This window comes from Mesoplodon bidens, assembly GCF_964165515.1.
Source record: "Mesoplodon bidens genome assembly, chromosome: 2".
In the NCBI taxonomy this organism is placed as follows: Eukaryota; Metazoa; Chordata; class Mammalia; order Artiodactyla; family Ziphiidae; genus Mesoplodon; species Mesoplodon bidens.
In genome coordinates, this window is record NC_138177.1 from 131,323,755 (window position 1) to 131,342,577 (window position 18,823).

Below are 18,823 nucleotides of genomic sequence, written 5' to 3' on the forward strand. Positions count from 1 at the left end.
TCCCTTGATCATTATGTAGTGTCCTTCTTTGTCCCTTGTAATAGTCTTTAAAGTTTATTTTGTCTGATATGAGAATTGATACTCCAGCTTTCTTTTGATTTCCATTTGCGTGGAATATCTTTTTCCATTCCCTCACTCTCTGTCTGTATGTGCCCCTAGGTCTGAAGTGGGTCTCTTGTAGACAGCAGATACATGGGTCTTGTTTTTATATCCATTCAGCCAGCCTATGTCTTTTGGCTGGAGAATTTACTCCATTTACATTTAAGGTAATTATCGATATGTATATTCCTGTTACCATTTTCTTAATTGTTTGGGGTTTGTTATTGTAGGTCTTTCCCTTCTCTTATGTTTCCTGCCTAGAGAAGTTCTTTTAGCATTTGTTGTAAAGCTGGTTTGGTGATGCTGAATTCTCTTAGCTTTTGCTTGTCTGTAAAGGTTTTAATTTCTCCATCAAATCTGAATGAGATCCTTGCTGGGTAGAGTAATCTTGGTTGCAGGTTTTGCCCTTTCATCACTTTAAATATGTCTTGCCACTCCCTTTTGGCTTGCAGAGTTTCTGTTGAAAGATCAGCACTTAATCTTATAGGGATTCCCTTGTATTTTATTTGCTGCTTTTCCCTTGTTGTTTTTAATATTTTTTCTTTGCATTTAATTTTTGATAGTTTGATTATTATGTGTCTTGGTGTGCTTCTCCTTGGATTTATCCTGTATGGGACTCTCTGCACTTCCTGGACTTGATTATTTCCTTTCCCATATCAGGGAAGTTTTCAACTATAATCTCTTCAAATATTTTCTCAGGGCTTCCCTGGTGGTGCAGTGGTCGAGAGTCCACCTGCTGATGCAGGGGACACGGGTTCATGCCCCAGTCTGGGAAGATCCCACATGTTGCAGAATGGCTGGATCCGTGAGCCATGGCCACTGAGCCTGCATGTCCAGAGCCTGTGCTCTGCAATGGGAGTGGCCACAACAGTGAGAGGCCCACATACCGCAAAAAAAAAAAAAAGAATTCTCAGTCCCTTTCTTTTCCTCTTCTTCTTCTGGGACCCCTATAATTTGAATGTTGATGTGTTTAATGTTGTCCCAGAGGCCTCAGGCTGTCCTCAAGTCTTTTCATTATTTTTTCTTTATTCTGCTCTGTGGTAGTTATTTCCACTATTTTATCTTTCAGGTCACTTATCCTTTTTTCTTCCTCAATTATTCCACTTTTGATTCCTTCTAGACAATTTTTAATTTCATCTATTGTGTTCTTCATCATTGCTCATTTGCTCTTCAGTTCTTCTAGGTCCTTGTTAAACGTTTCTTTTATTTTCTCCATTCTATATCCAAGATTTTGGATCATCTTTACTATCATTACTCTGAATTCTTTTTCTGGAAGACTGCCTATTTCCTCTTCGTTTGGTCTGGTGGGTTTTTACTTCATTCCTTCGTCTGTTTCACATCTCTCTGTCTTCTCATTTTGCTTACCTTACTGTGTTTGGGGTCTCCTTTTTGCAGGCTGCAGGTTCGTAGTTCCTGCTGTTTTTGGTGTCTGCCCCCAGTGGGTGAGGTTGGTTCAGTGGGTTGTGTAGGCTTCCTGGTGGAGGGGACTGGTGCCTGTGTTCTGGTGGATGAGGCTGGATCTTGTCTTTCTGGTAGGCAGGGCTGCATCCAGTGGTGAGCTTTGGGGTGTCTGTGAACTTATTATGATTTTAGGCAGCTTCTCAGCTAATGCGTGGGGTTGTGTTCCTGCCTTGCTAGTTTTTTGACATAGGGTGTCCAGCACTAGAGCTTGCTGGTCATTGAGTGGAGCTGGGTCTTAGCATTGAGATGAAGATCTCTGGGAGAATTCTCACCAATCGATATTACATGGGGCCGGGAGGTCTCTGGTGGTCCAATGTCCTGAACTTGGCTCTCCCACCTCAGACGCTCAGGCCTGACACCCAGCCAGAGGACCAAGACCCTGTTAGCCACACGGCTGCTAGTGTTGGAAGGTCTCCTGAAGAGGTGGGGTGTGACTATGGCTCACCACGGGGACAAGGACACTGGCAGCAGAAGTTCTGGGAAGTACCTCACCATATTTTCTTGATAAGAGTCTCAGAAAAGTAGAACTATAAGGGAACGTCCTCAATCTAATAAAGTACGTCTCTAAAAGAGTTCAGAATTTCTAAGGAAGTCTTGAAAAACAATTCCATTAACAGATATCACTATCTATTAGAAAACTATAGCAAATAATTAAAGCAGTATGATATTGATGCAAGGATAGATAACTGACCAATAGAACAGGATAGAGTCCACATATGTCGTACCTAGTTTATATAACAAATGCAATACTGCAGGGAAAATGTAGTTTTCTGTGTAAACAGTGTTGAGTGAATTGGAGATATACATGAATTTTTTTCCCCTGATCTGTACCCAACACTATACATTGGGCTATGTTAAAATTAATAACATCTGTTCATCAAAATATCTTAAAAGAGTAAAAATGCAACCCAGATTGAGAGAAGATATTCACAATACATATATCTGACAAAGGACTCATACCAAACCTCTATAATGAACTCCTACAAAGTAATTTAAAAAAAGAGAAATAATCCATTTAGGGGAAAAAGGACAAAAACTTGAACAGTCACCTCATAAAGGAGGGTAGAAAAATGGTCAATAAACGTATGAAAAAGTGCTCAATTTTATTAGTCTATAGGAAAAAGCAAACTAAAACCACCATGAAATACCACTGCTCCCATCTGAATGGATAAAGTAAAAAGGTAGGAAAATTCCAAGTGTTGATGTGATTGTGGAGTAATAGAACTCATATGTGCTGGTGGTGTGAGTGGAAATTGATACAACCATTTTTTTCAACATCTACTCAAGCTAAATATATGCATAGTCTATGGGCCAGCAATTCCACTTCTGGGTGTATAACCAGAAATAAAGACATACTAGAACATTTATAACAATGTGATTTAAATGCCCACTTGCAGAAGTATGGATAAATAAAGTTTGTTATAGTCACACAAAGGGATACTACAGAGCAATGAAAATAAAAGATCTATGACAACAGAGAACAATGTGGATGAATCCCACAGACAGAATGTTGACAAAAGAATCCACAAAAGAGCACACAGCATCCTTACAGTGCATGATTCTATTTACCTCAAGTACAAAACAATCAAAACTCATCTAGGCTGTTAGAAGTCAGGACAGTGGTTACCCTGGGGGAGGAGTAGTGATTGAAAGGGATCCCAGGGGGGTTTTCTGGGGTATTAGAGCTTGAGCTGGGTCCTGGGTACATGGATATGCTCAATTTGTGAAAGTATATCAAGCTATAAACTTATGAGAGGTACACTTTCTGTAAGTATATTTTAATAAAAAGTTAAAAAATAATCTTTTCCTTCCCTCTTGTCCTCAGCTAGAAGAACTATAACTGCTTTTATCGAATGAACTGTCACTAGATAGATGCAACCAAACAGCAATGTTTTTGTTTTTCTACTGTTGCTTGGTTTAAACCCTCCCTAGATGAAATATTGGGCAGGTCTCAATACTGGGATATATTGGGCAATATCCCAATATGGCTTTTCCAGTCACACTTAGGTAATGAATACATAGTCCCTTTGTTTTGGCATTAAAAAGCCCACTCTTGCCTCATAATCACATAACTTCAGCCTGGTCCAGGGTAACCATCAAAACTTTAAACTTTTATCCAATATAAAGCTTTTCCCTTCCTGCAGCAGGGTCCTGACCTGGGCCTGGAAGCCCACAGAGGAGGCAGTATGTTCCTGTTTGTCTTCTTTCTTTGTTCCCAGCCCATCATTCTGTTCACTCACTGCTGGCTTGTCTAAGCCCTTAGAGTTGGGCCAAGGCAGAGGGGATTAGGGGAAATGGCAACGGTTCATATGGCCGGAACAGCTGTGGTGATCTATCGGTTCCCCCTGGATGCTGGCTTTCATGAAGTGCTTTTGTGGGTTTTCTGGAGAGCCTCCCAGTGAGACCTCAGATGGCAGTCTCCCCAATGTACACAATGCTTGTCTCTGGCAGCTGTTGATGAGCTGATTCCAGGCCTGGGCTTTCAAACACCCTACACAGACCCTTTCTGTTGGGATCCTTTCACCCTGTTGGGGAATCTTCTTGAGTATGTTCTATTTTGAGAAGACTCCAGATCAGCTCCTTCTCATGGAATCTACATCTTTCCTTCCAGGAACACGTGAACATTTGTCCTGCTGTTTGTGGAGCTGCAGCTTGCTCCCAATACGTTCTCCTCTCTTCAGCTGATGGTGGTTGTTCACCTTTAAACCACCAGAGTAGGTTAAGATACAAGTCCTCACATTCCTCAAGCTTCTGACATGCCCTTAGAAGCCCCTCACTTGGCTTGAGATGAAGGACAGCAACTCCTTTGTTCCCCAACTCCTTTTCTTCCACCCAGAGGACCAGTGAGAGGGGAATGCACAGCACACTGATCATTCTGTCCGAAGAAATCCCCCGGTCTGGCCTCTGGTACATCACCTCTTCCATGCCTTGAGGTGGGTCTCCCAGCATTCCATGGGTAAACGGTCTGGCCCTTTGCTCTAGGGCAGTGGAGTCACTGTGAGGAACTTGGCACCTATCTGATTCTCAAAGTGAGACAGCAAAGTCTCATTGTAACATCCTCCTACATAATTAATCTCCTTCCCCTTCTCATCTATCAGAGTTTTTCTCTATTGGCTTTTGTCACTTTCAACCTTGTGTTCCAGTTATTGATGTGCATATCAAATTCCACCTTCCAGACTACAGGTTTCTGGAGAATAGGAGTCTAGTCTGATTTATCTTTATCTCCCACAGAACCTAGCAGAGTGCTGGTACAGAGTTGGGGCTTAACATATAACAAGGGAATGAACAGGTGAATAATTAGAGCTGCCCTCTGCAGGAGTGGTCACTCAGGGCAGGCATCAACCTGACCTTTTGTTAAATACCCCAGGATTTCCTGATTCTGTAGCCCATGTTTAAAACTCAATCATTTGCTATTCACTCAAAATTATTTTTTGCGAAGTTATTATATGCCAGGCACTGCGTAAGTGATTGGAAAGAAAGGACATAGCCTCTACCCTTTTGGAGTTTAGAATTGAACTGTTGTGAGTTGACACTGAGAGATGAGTAAGCTTTGGCTAAGTGTATAGGAAGAAGAAGAGCCAATCTCTGCAGGGAAATGACTGCCAAGTACTCTTGACTCAGAAGTGAGAATGTGTGGATATATCCAGAGAGAGAGGGTAGATGAGCCAAGTTGTAACAGAGCAGCCTGGAACAAGCACATGGTCCAGGCTTGAAGATTAGTGTTCTTGTGGAGGGTGAAGTGATTCTAAGGAACAGATACAGACAGGCTTGGGCAGACAAGAACAAGTGTCCTTGAGGGCAGCTTTGGAATCTGGTTTACTTCAGCATCGGAAGTCATATTATTTAAAAATATGATTTACAACATCCTCTAAATCTTTTGTAAACATACTCATCCCAGTTAATGAAAATAAGCACTGAGATATCTTTTTGAAGTTTGTGATGGTACCTGTCTCTCAATTACTAATCTTGTCAATTTTCTAAGACATTTAAATGTTCTTGCCCCATGATGTCACTGAAAGAGGGACTTGTAATCTCCTCTCAACTCTCCCCACCACATTCACACACACACACACACACACGTACATGCTCACATACACTTGCCCCAAGAAACTGACTCTGTTTGGCTACTCTGAAGTCAGGTACTTATTTACCTTTCATTAAACTGATTGACAAAGGATTTGAAAAGTGACCTTGGGGAAAGAATATGGGTTATCCCAACTGAACCTTTATAACAAAACCATGCCAAGTTTGCCTGAGGGAACAAAAGAGTTTTCAAAATAGGCTGAGTTGGGCACATTTTGTCACCATGAGAATATCATGCACCATCATCTCAGCAGCAAAACTCAAAGCCACATGAAGAACCAAGTGTGTGTGGTCTGGAATATTAACAATGCACTTTAATTTGAAGGCACTTCTGCCTGTAGGGCTTTGTGAGCTTAAACGGAAAATATAACTAAAAACAAAAGAAGATGAAGTAAAATGACAGGCCAATGATAATCTCTGGTCTATAAGCAGAGAGCCACCATGACTCCTAATAACATGTGAATAAGCAAAGTTTAAGGAGTGTTGTATAACAGATAAAAGATATTAAAAATATAGAAGGAACAAGTTGTCATAATGCCATTGCTTACTGGTACAAAATGACTGTGAGATACCCACTGACTAATGCTATATAACCTGCAAACCACAGGGGACTCAAAAGGACCCACACACTAATATTGAGCCTTAGCACTCAAGGTGTACTCCTGTAGTGGGGTTGATCTTTTATGTGGCAAGAGAAATCCTTCCAATATTTTGTGGTCCTGATAAGCATCAGTAGTCAATGTTACCTCCTAGCTGTGGGCAATGCTACAGGTGAGGGTCAAGGACACGGCTAGAATAAGCTTCTACAGGGAAGCTGGAAGGGATGAATAAGGAAGTAGAAGCAAGAGGCCGCTAGTAGCTGAGTGTAGGTGGATAAGAATAGGAGCATATTATTAGGGGGAGGAAGTGGAGTTCTTCCAAAACACAGTGCAGGATCCAAGTCTAACAGCCAGAAAGAGAATGGATTTGGGGAAATAACAGCAGCACCAAAGGCCAAAGTATGGAGTGCAATGGACATAGCAAATCATAAAGGTTGAAAGCCAAGGGAGGCAAGGGAAGACATGAAGGCTAAAGGCCAGGAACAGGGCTGGGTTGGAGTTATCTTGGGAGAAAAAGTAGGGAAGAAGGCAGGGAGGTCTGTGATTGCTCAGAGTGGTCAGACAAAAGACTTTGTGGCAAGGAACATCTCTTTCAGATGTGACAGAGCTATTCCAACTGACTCATAAAAAATCAACACCAGATGGCTCCAAAAGAGATGCTTCTCTCGGATTTGCTGGGTTTTTCTACCTCAGGAGGAAGAAAATTGAGCAATAAAGCAATGTGTACTCTCCAACATGATTTACAAGTCTGTTTCATGGAACACTTCTTGTAAGATGCTTAACAAAAAGTACTCTGTGGTCAAATACATTTGAAAAAATGCTACATATTATCTTCTTCTTTATGATTTACAATGTACATTAGTATAGTGAAGGTTCTGAAAAGTCCTGCAGTAAAGAGGCCTGTTTAACTTTATTATCCTCATTTAATGCAGTGTTACTCAAAATTGCTGGACTATGGAACACTTTTCTTACATTACACCTCTTAATTTCCCGAGGTTCTTTTGTTCTGAGCAGTGTGCTTTGAGAAATGCTTTTCTAGAACTTTTGTTACATTTGTCCTGTGGACTCAGTTATAAAGACAAAATCCACCTCAACTCAATGCTAAGGAGATCAGACTTGCTTTCATAGTATAAGTGAATTAACACCAGGTGTGGACACAATATTACCCAGAGAAAGCCTTTGTTGTTTATTTTAAATATCTATTTCCAAAAAGGACTTGAAATGGTGTGTGTGTACTTGTGTGTGTGTTGTTGTTGTTTATTGTCATCAGAGCCTGGAGAGAGATGGCCAGGACAATTATTCAGTTACACTAACTTCTGTTTTTGAAGTGGGAATGACATGAGCAGTCATGATAAACCAGGCAATGGGTTCAAAGTACTTTAAGGATAAACTGTGTCATTCTTCAAGTCTGCCCATTAGAAGTAGGGTAATGAAGCAACATGGTGGCTGCTCAAACAAAAGTAGGTAGATTTTCTGATGGCAAATCTATCAAATTCAGCATCTGAAAATGGAAATCATAATTTTGGTGTCCAGCCATCTCTGTATTGCAAACAATTCATTCAGAGCTTGATTGTTGTGATAGAAGCTAGGTATGGACCCAGCAGTTCTTAAAGAGTTTTGGAGATGGAACTGAACTCAACACACAATGTTTAAGTAAATCAAAGGAGTCAGTATGGGATCTTGGCTAGGCTTTGGATAGCCTGGCATGTATTACATTCTTCTACAACTTTTCAATAATAACATTCTCTGCTTGAAGCAGGTAATTCAGGCTGATATGGAGGACCACATGCCCCCTCCATCTCCCACCTCTTTAGAGAGAAGCTCTAATTGGTGAACAAAGAATAAGAACAATATGCTATTTTTGACTGACCTACCTCTTCCTCAAGATCAGGGTCATATCCTTTGTGTGGAGGACTAAGGGATTTTGTGTGGGTGTGCCTTTTCCAGAGAGGTGCCAGGGTGGCCCTGAGGGCAAGACAGCTAATGAGCTTGCTCAGGTCTGACTGAAGATTGAGCTTTAGCCCTGTGATAGAACAAGGTTTTTTTACTTCCAACTCCCTTTCTGGAGCTTTGTATTTCCAATTATATTTAGATAGAAGTGGATTTTTTTAATGCTACTGCAGGTTGTAAAGGATACATTCTGTAGCATAAAAATAAGGGGAGAAAGGGATTAAGACATAGGGAAGAGAGAGAAGTTCTAACAGTTAGAAGTTCTAACTTCTCTAACATATGGAAAAGTTCTCTAATTGGAGTTTCAGGAGGATATAATAAAGAGAATGTGGAAGAAGCAATCATTTAGGAGATAATGGCCAAAAGTTTCTAGAACTTAAAAAAAACCCACAACTGATCCTCAGATTTGGAACTCCAAAAAATCCTAGGCAAAGATAAATAAAAAGAAATTCTCATTTAGATGTAAATCACAGTGAAACTACAAAGCATCAAAGGCAAGGAGAAGACTTGGAGAGCAACTATAGAGTCAAGACTTTCTACAAGGCATTGCAAATAGCCTGATGGAGTAATTTTTGTACAATAATGAAAACTAGAAGACAATGAGTGGTATCCTTAAAGTGCTGAGTGAAAATAATTGTCAACCAACAATGAAATACGTGGTGAAATGATGGTTCAAGAGAGGAGGGAAAGAATAACATATCCACACTAGAAGAAAACAAGATAACAGAATTTACTACCAGCAGATTCAGGTAAAAGTACTACCAAATGGAAAGTCTCAGATACAGAAAGGAATTACCAGCAAAGATTTCTATATGTATGTAGGTAAATCTAAACAAATACTGACTGTATAAAGTAATAATGTCTATTTTGTCAAATTAAAAAATATAAACCAAATACTGGACAACAATAGCATATAATTTGAGAAGTTTGATTAGATATGAAGCACTAGTGTCTTTGTTTTGGGAAAGAAATAGAAAGATATTGATTAACATTTGACTTTTTAAAGTGTGCATGTTAAAATACCTGGAGTAACTACTAAAAGAATGGATATGGAAAATATAACCTTAAAACTCATAGAAGACAAAAGACAAAAGGTGGGGAGGGGGAAAATAAGCTAGCAAGAGGTTAATCTCAGTATAAGAGGCATTTACATTTTTAAAAAAGATATTTCAAATAAAGCCCAGGTCATTATTAGGATTCTCTGTTGTCATTTCTTCAGATCTCCATTTCTTCATCTTCCTATATTCATCAGCAGCATCTGAAAGAGAAGATGACTCAGAGGCAGGACACTAGAGGAGGCAGGATTCTGGTGCAAAGGAGCAGGAATTGGGCTTCCCTGGTGGCGCAGTGGTTGAGAGTCCACCTGCCGATGCAGGGGACACGGGTTTGTGCCCTGGTCCGGGAAGACCCCACATGCCGTGGAGCGGCTAGGCCCGTGAGCCATGGCCGCTGAGCTTGCACGTCTGGAGCCTGTGCTCCGCAACAGGAGAGGCCACAACAGTGAGAGGCCCGCGCACCGCAAAAAAAAAAAAAAAAAAAAAAGGAGCAGGCATTAAAAGGACCAACCATAAAAAAGAATGAAGTAATGCCATTTGCAGCAACATGGATGGACCTAGAGACCGTCATAATGAGTGAAGTAAGTTAGACCAAGAAAGACCAAATATCATATGATATTGCTTACATGTGGAATCTAAAAATATGGTACAAATGAACTTATTTACAAAACAGAAATAGAGTCACAGATGTAGAAAACAAACTTATGGTTACCAAGGGGAAAAGGAGAGGGGAGGGATAAATTAAGAGATTGGGATTGACATATACACACTACTATACATAAAACAGATAACTAATAAGGACCTATTGTATAGCACAGGGAACTCTACTCGATACTCTGTAATGACCTATGGGGAAAAGAATCTTAAAAAGAGTGGATATATGTATATGTATAACTGATTCACTTTGCTGTACAGCAGAAACTAACAGCATTGTAAATCAACTGTACTCCAATAAAAATTAATAAAAAATACAAAAAGGACCAAGGAACTATGGAAGGTCTAAGGGAGGGAGGCTGAGGGAAGGGATGCAGGGAGAAGGTCTATTCTGACTGACGGGTTGGCCACTTGCTGTGTTCTAAGAACATATAGGTGTGATCAGCAGTTCAAAGACACGGGACAAAGAGGTTTCCTGATACTGAGACTGCCTGAGAAAAAGTGTTTTAAGGGAGTCTGGGATCTATGGCAGTGAAAGAATCAAGTCAATGCCAAAAATAGCTACCTAAGCCATTGAACAAGATAAATCCTAAGCATCGAAAGGAATCCAGGTCTGCAGGGAGGTGGCATGGGGTAGGTAGTTTTCTCTTTTATGTTTCCATTTAACACTTCTTTGCTGAGAGAGAGCCTAGTCTGTATACAACCCCACACAAACACGACATCCCCATGATCATTTGACAGCCTCTGCTCTCTTGAGGTGAGAAGATTCAAGTACATAAAAGATAGAAGACAAGATAGTGAAGAAAAGGGTGTTTATAGAAAAGGAAGTGGAGGTGGAAGAATTGGTGGAATGGGTACTTGGGATGGACACAAGCATTGAGTGTGAGTTGCATGTGGAACGGATCAGCTACAAGTGTGCAAAGCTGACCACTGATGTTAGCATCATAATGGATATTTTTGTAGTTGTGCTCTAGCAAGTTTAGTGTCAACAATTGTAAAGATGCATTAAATACACACACACACACACACAAACACACACACATTACAAAGACACAGTTTTTTGTGGGGTCATGGAACTTCTTACTTCTGTGATAACAATGCAGTGGACATTTGTCATTCTTTTTGGCCTCCTAGTGTCACCTCCTTCTGATGTTTGGGAATTTCTTACATTATAAGTTATAGCCCATATGTCCCATAGACATTAAGATAGCAGACATTTTTTCCCCAGCCTCAATTGTAGCTAGGGCCTTGGTCACATGGCCTAGGCTCTGCCAAACAGATTATTGAATTGAAGGCTAATAATGTGAATAAGTGGTGTCTGCCCAGGATCCATTCAGGCAGCAGCAGTGGCCGTGGTGTAGTGGGAGTGGCCATGGCAGTGAGGACAGGGTCTAGGGATGCTAACTGGGCAGTGGAGTCTATGGAGGGAGTAATGATGATGTGGTGGAGGCAGTCATGCAGCAGGTACAGCTTTCTGGAGGCAGCAGGGACACTGGTTCTAGTAGCCCTAGTGCCTAGTGTCTAGTGATGCTGGCATTTGGTGGCATTGCCAGCTGTGGCATTGGGTGCCCAGAGGTAGCAGCAGTTTTGCACTGTGATTTGGGCATTGTACTTGGCATTGTAACCTCCAGACCTGGTTCTCTGGTTTTCTGAAGACACTGCAAGCTATTCAATATCTTTTTCTGCTTAAATTAGCTGAAATAAGTTTCTGTTGTTTACAAGTTATAATCCTGCCTGATACATAGAGCAAGGTCTGTGTTTTAAAAAAAATGTGAGTGTAATTCCACAAGATACCACTCCTGTGTACCAAGCCAATAATGCCTCTGAGTTAGTTTTTTACTCATTCACTGAATATTTATTGGCCTCTACTTTGTGCCAGACATTGTGGCAGACACTCTGGATACAGCAGTGACCAACATAGATACTGTCCTTGTCATTATGGAGCTTACAGCTTAGCAGAAAATACAGATATTACATAAATAATGAAAAGCTAGTGATGGAGTTCTATAAAATGGTAACTTGCAGTTATGTGTTATGGGAAGCCTGACAAATAGGGAAGCTTAACCTAGTTTCGGGTCCCAGGAAAAGCAGACAGTGAGACATGAATGATTTGTAGGAGTTAGCAAGGTAAAGGAAAGTAGAGTGAGAGAAGGCATTTCAGATCTGGGAACAAAGTTTTTGACGACCCAGAGGTGAGAAACGCAGTGGGGATTTTGAGAATCTAAAAGAACTCTTGTATAACTAGAGGAGAGAAAGTGAAGTATGGGGAAAACTGAAAGAAGACATTGAAGAAATTAGTGAAAGTTTATGAAGGGCTTTATAAGCCATGAAAATTAGATTTCTAGATCCTTCACCCATTGCATAATTGCCATAATTTGTATTCATTTGCCCCAGAGAAAAGAGGATAAAAAGGAGCCTAAAGAAAACTTAGAAGTCAACTGAGTTTCCAAATAGATTATTTTGTATTGTGGGTTGAATTTTGCCTCCCTCCCCCACCATCCCCCTCCTCTGCCAAGTTCATATATTAACGTCCTAACCCCCAGTACATCAGAATGTGACTGTATTTGGAGATAGCACCTTTAAAGAGAATTCGGCTAAAATGAGGTCATATGGGTGGGCCTTAATCCAATATGACTAGTGTTTTTATAAGGAGAGGAGATTGGGACATAGAAAACACACAGACAAAGGGAGACTATGTGAGGACACAGCAAGAAGGTGGCTGTCTGCAAACCAAGGAGAGAGGCCTCAGGAAAAGCCAACCTTGCCAACACCATGATCTTGGACTTCTAGCATTCAGAACTGTGAGAAAATAAACTTTCGTTATTTAAGTCACCCAGTCTGTGGTATTTGTTAGGGCAGACCTAACTAAAATTAACACATTTTGAAACCTAAACAGAGATAATAGTCTTGAAAATCAGAGCTTTTGATTTGTAAGATCTGGGATTCTTTAAAGAGAAAAGATTTTCCACAGGCTCAGAGCCTAATTTTAAAAATCCAGAGACAAATGGTCTAAGAGTTGGTACATAAATTTAATACCATAAATAAAGAAGTTGGATTTTTAAAGGTAATAATAATTATCTCTAAGACAAAATAAATGTGTAGGAGGCAGTATAGAATAAACAGGAAATAGACATCAGAAACTGTCTCACAGAAGGGATCCTGTGCTCCTATTCTGCTCTGGGCCAGTGGAAACACCAGAGATATTTGATAGTAGCTCAAAAAACAGGGAACCTAGTCTTCATCTCCTAGCATGTGGTTTGGAAGAGTCAGGCTAAACACTAGAGCAGCAGTGGCCAATTGAAGTAACTCTGCAGATGGGTCTAAGGGCAATTTCATAAGCACACAGTGTGAAACATGGAACCAGCTCTTTATTGATGAAAGGGGTGTGGATCTTTCTAAAAGGAGCCAGTAGGCTCAAAGGAGCCTTGAGATTGGGATAAGGAGTACAAGGACCTGTCAGGTGGAGGCCATGGTAAGACAAGGGTAATCTTACCAGATGCAGGTGGACATAAAAGACAAGGGTAATCTTACCAGATGCAGGTGGACATAAAGGACCAAAAAATGCTGGGGAAGAGATGCACCTTATCAGACACCAGCAGAAGACAAAGGATGACTATGGACCAGAAGCCTCCCCATATTAGAGCAACCAGACAAATGTAAGGCCTTCCAAACAGACAGGAAATAGAGGGATAAAATAGAAAAACAACACTGAATTTGACTGAGAAAAAAAAATAATTTGATTCAGAGTAATAAATTACATTGAGATATGTAAAGTAAAGGAAGGGGACTTCCCTGGTTGTCCAGTGGTAAAGAATCCTCCTTACAGTGCAGGGGACGAGTGTTCGATCCCTGGTCAGGGAACTAAGATCCCACGTGCCTCAGGACAACTGAGCCTGCGAGCCACAACTACTGAGTTCGTGGGCCTCAACTAGAGCCTACGTACTGCAAACTACAGAGCCCACATGCCCTGGAGCCTGCGCACCACAACTAGAGAAGAGAAAACCCGCACGTCACAACTAGAGAGAAGCAGGCGCACCACAACGAAGAGCCCATGTGCTGCAACTAAGACCCAATGCAGCCAAAAATAAAATAATAAATACATCTTAAAAAAAATAAAATGAAATAAAATAAAATAAAGGTAGTTTGCACAGACTACAACCACTTATTCTAAGGACCTGTCTTAAGGGGGTGACTTCAACTCCACATAGTTCTTCTTCCATAGAGCCAATTAAATGACTCAGCAATAGCTCTTTGCCATGCAAGAAGAACATGGTATATATTAAATAGCCCTAAAAAGGTTTGAGAAACTGATTTGGTTGGATTAAACCATTATGTGTTACAAATACCTTGTGTTTAGAAGGACGGATACTAAAAATATTGATGCAATAGCCTTGAAAGGTCTTGGTAGCCCTGAATTCACATTTCAAGTTTTTTCCACGTGGATATCTGGCTGCAAAACAATCTGATTGTAGGAAGTTTTTCTGTAAGTTTACCTCTTATTGATTCCTAGAACACAATATCCCAGAAACATAGAACTATACTGGGGAATCCAGAAACAAAAATCTCCTCAAAGCATTGAAAAATTCCAGTGTGATACAAACTAAGAACTAAAAAGGTGAGGAGGTATTTAGACATTGTGATGAGTCGTTAAGATTGGAATTTGCCAAATTTTGCAAAGCAAGTTCAGTAAGTTGCTGATTTGTAGCAAATACTAGAAAAAAATTCCATATTAATAGTTTTTCAGTGATTTCTCAGAAGTCTCATTTTGGGATTACAGAATTGGCATGATTTTGTTTAAAATATTATGAAGGTTTAAGCTCTACTTCTGTTGTTTTCTTTAGCATCAAAGGTACATTTCAGGCTTTCAAGTAAATTTGAATCCAGAAAAAGACACCCCTTTCTTCGGACAGACATAACCCTGCATTAGGGTGTAGGGCTCAGATCTCTCTACTGGGTTTATCGGTATGGCCAACAACCTGTACAACTTTCCATCATGACTGTGTTTGGGGGAATTTTGTTGATTTTTTTTGTGTGTGTGGTTTTGTAAACTAATGAGATGAAGACCTCAGACACTGATTCCTAATGGTGTGAATCACTTTCATCCTAGGAGGCTTGAGATAGACAGTCCCCAATGATTCCCAGTTCCTGGTATTTATGTGTTTACGTAGTCCCTTCTTGCACTGAATAGGGCTGGCTTTGTAACCAATAGAATATCACAGGAATAACAGACTTTTAAGCCTAGGCCATAAAAGACATTGCAACTTCTTTTTTGCTCTCCTGGATCACTTGTTCACTCTGAGGGAAATGAGTTGTCATGTCATGAAGCCTCTCAAGAAGCCCCAAAAAGGACTCCTACCAAGAGCCGTGTGAGTCATCTGAAAGCAGATCCTCTAACCCCAGTCAGGTCTCCAGATGGTTTCAGCCATGACCAACATTTTGATACACCCTCATGAGAGTTCCTAAGCCAAAGCCACCCACTTAAGCCACTTCCCAAAGGCCTGGCCCACAGAAGCTACGTGATTGATATATGTTTATTGTAAGCTGCTAAGTTTTGGAGTAATTTATTGCACAGTAATAGATAAATAATACAGTGTTTGTACTATCTTATCTTTTGCCTTTAGTGAAACTCTGAGACATTGACAAGCTTTGTGCTTGTGGTACTTTGGAGCAGCTGAGGAATTACAGTCATTTACAGTGTGGGTTGAAGTGGGCTTGTGAGAGAATGACAAAGGCAGTAATGGAGAATGTTAGGAGTGGTTAATAGTGGGAAAGAGGGCTGTAGTACATATTGACAGGGAAATCATGAACCCCTTGAAAAATTCAGGTTAAGGAGAACTTTGCTTTTTATATAGAATGGGGACTTTTGCATCTTATTTAGATTTTTAAGAGTACTGAAAATATTCTTTTTGTAAAAGAGAATAAATCAGTTATTTTTGGTATGTAAGAATTAACTCCAAAACTTAGTAGCTTAAAACAAAAATGACTTATTGTGTCTCATAAGTCTGTGATTGACTAGGATGTTCTACTATTTCTGCTTGGGCTCACTCATGCAGCTGTAGTCATCTGGCAATTCAGGTGGGATGAATTGGTCTAACATGGCCTCACTCACAGGCCAAGGGCCTCATCTAGGATGGTTGGAACAGCTGGGATTGCTGGGACTGTATCTTCATGTGGTCTTACATCTTGGGCTTCTTTGCAGCATGCTTGTCTCAGGGTTCCAAGAGGATAAGCATGGAAATCTCAATATATTGCTTCTGTTGAGTCCCATTGGTCAATGCCAGCCACAAGTCAAGCTCAGGTACCAGGGGTGGGAGATAGACTTCATTTCCTGATGAGAAGACCGGCAAAGAATTTTAATCCACTCCAGAAATCATCGCTTCTTGAAAATTCAAGCAATACAGAGGAGTGAAAGAAGAAAGCTATATATCACCTAAAATTTCACCATCCATAAATAAGTAATGTTAACAGTTGTTGAACACCATTAAAAATATGTCTATATGTAAGATGATGGATGGATGGATGGAATGATGGATGGCTGAATGGTGGATAGCCAGAAAGAAATAATCTCTAAGAGGTGAGAATCATTTATTTTTATACCTACATGTTAACTTTAAGAAAGATGAGGAAATCAGCTTTCTTATAATTCTTCTCACCTCTCTTCCTTTACTTACAGACTTATTTTGATTTGGTCAGTGTCTATAAATTTATTTATTTATTTTGTAGTCATAATCCTTTTGTTTGTTTAAACACAGTTCTACATTTAAATGGATGCAATGATCACAGGTGCTCCTTTTACTGTGGCTCCTTAACTTTGGCAGGTTGTTGAATAGTGTGCTATATTCCCTGAGGACTTTCATGTCATAGGTTGTTGGTCATTTGCATTTATCTTTGAATCATCATTTGAATGAGTATAATATTTTTCTTTCCCTCAGAACATTAGAGACACTGTTCCACTGTCTTCTGGCACTCAGTGTTTTTAACAGTGAATGAAGATAATAGCTTGATTTATTTTCCTCACTTTTTTTTTGTCTAGAATCCCAGAGAATTCTAGAATTTTAATGATTTCACTAGAAAATATTTTTACATAACTTGTTTTTATCAGTTTCTTGGAATTCAGTCTGTAAATTTAGTTCTTCCTTTAGATCAAGAAACATTTCTTGCACTATATTCCTGCATATTTTAATGCTTTATTTGATTGGTTCTATCATATGATCCTAGTTATTCTTATGTTGGATCTTCTTTATCTTCCACACCTATCATCTTCTTCTAGTTACCTTAATCTCTTTGCCTTTTTATTTTGCATTCATGTTGATTATCTGAAGCTTTTTACTATTACATTAATTTTCTTTTTACTGTTTCTACTGTTGGGTCTATAATGGTTGCTTTGATTTACTAATCTGTTTACTTATCTTTGCATTCTCTCCATTCATTTTTTCTTATTGTATATTATATTGCCATTGATCTCTTCCTTTACTGAATTAAGAGCTTTATTAAATCCTTTACTGGCCTCAAGTGCTCATAGGACATATATATATATATTGTTTGTGTTATGTGTTTTTATGAATGCTACATTATTTTTTCTTTTGCATGATATATTCTTTTCTTCTTACTTTAATCTTTTTTTTTTTGTAACATCCTATGTTGACATATTTACCATGCCCTTTCTTTCCATCTGTCATGTGTCACCCTTTCCATCTTCTCTGATGTCAGTTTGCATTCATTTCTCTGAGCTATAGTTTGAGAACTAAGTGTTGCTTTCCATCCACTTTACTAAGGCCTAAGGACTCAGGGGAGTAGGAGTAGTAGATTTTAGTGGAGACTAAAGCCTCTCTGTGGGATCTAAGCTCTCCTTTTTTCTGGAATCGCATTATTTATGCTGTAATAGGGCCCCCTTTTCTCTGCCAGAGATGTATCTCACTTCAGTGTCCTTTGGCTCAATTCCCCAAAGATAGCACAGTTTCTAAAAGATAAAATCCTGATGGAGTTGCCTAACCCATTAAAGACCCAATGTCATGTTAAGATGGTGAAAATAGAATAATATAAACCCTTGTTTTGAGAAGGAAAATGTTAAATCATAAATAAAATGTCTCTCTTCAAGAATAAAATCAGCTTTAACTGAAGGAAAGCTCTGTAGCAAATCTCTTATATGAAAAATACTTCTCAAAGTACTGTGCTTTGAAATGTCTTTGCTGCACTGATAAGAAAGCTCAAAAATATAGAATATTTAATATCCAAGTTGCCAAACAAAACTCAAATGCTGACTAGTCAGATCAAGGTAAAGCTCTAAGTAAGATTAAAATTGACTGTGTCTTTACTTTCATCACAAGTAAAAAAGACTCTCCATTGATTTTCTTGATATTCAATATAAAGTGATAAGGCCTTTTTGTTGACAAGTTTTTTTTCCATTGATTTTCTCATTACTCATCTGACATGTAACCCTTTAGTCTCAATGTTTGAATAGACTTTAATATTTTAAGAATGTTTTAATAACTGCATGAAGTCATAAAATATGGCTGGTGAAAAAGGTAATGATTGTTCACAAAATATACATATTATTAATAATTTCAGATGTAAATAAACTTGTAATGGATTCACTATACTTTGTTCCCCTTTCTCTTTTTTCGGTAGCTCTCATGGTCTTTGTTTTCAAACACTATAATAATCATAGAATATTTTGTTTTGTTGAGACATAATTTACTCAGCTGATTCTCTTGGAGTAGTGGTTTATAACAAGCTTGTTAAAAGTATTTTTGACAATTTCTAAACCTAACCCTAACATGAAGCTTAGATGGATTCAAACAGATGTAGTGTTTGAAAAGAGAAAGAATGTCACATAAAAGATAACTATGGGGACTTTCCTGGTGGTCCAGTGGTTAAGACTTCATCTTCCAATGCAGGGGATGCGGGTTTGATCCCTGGTGA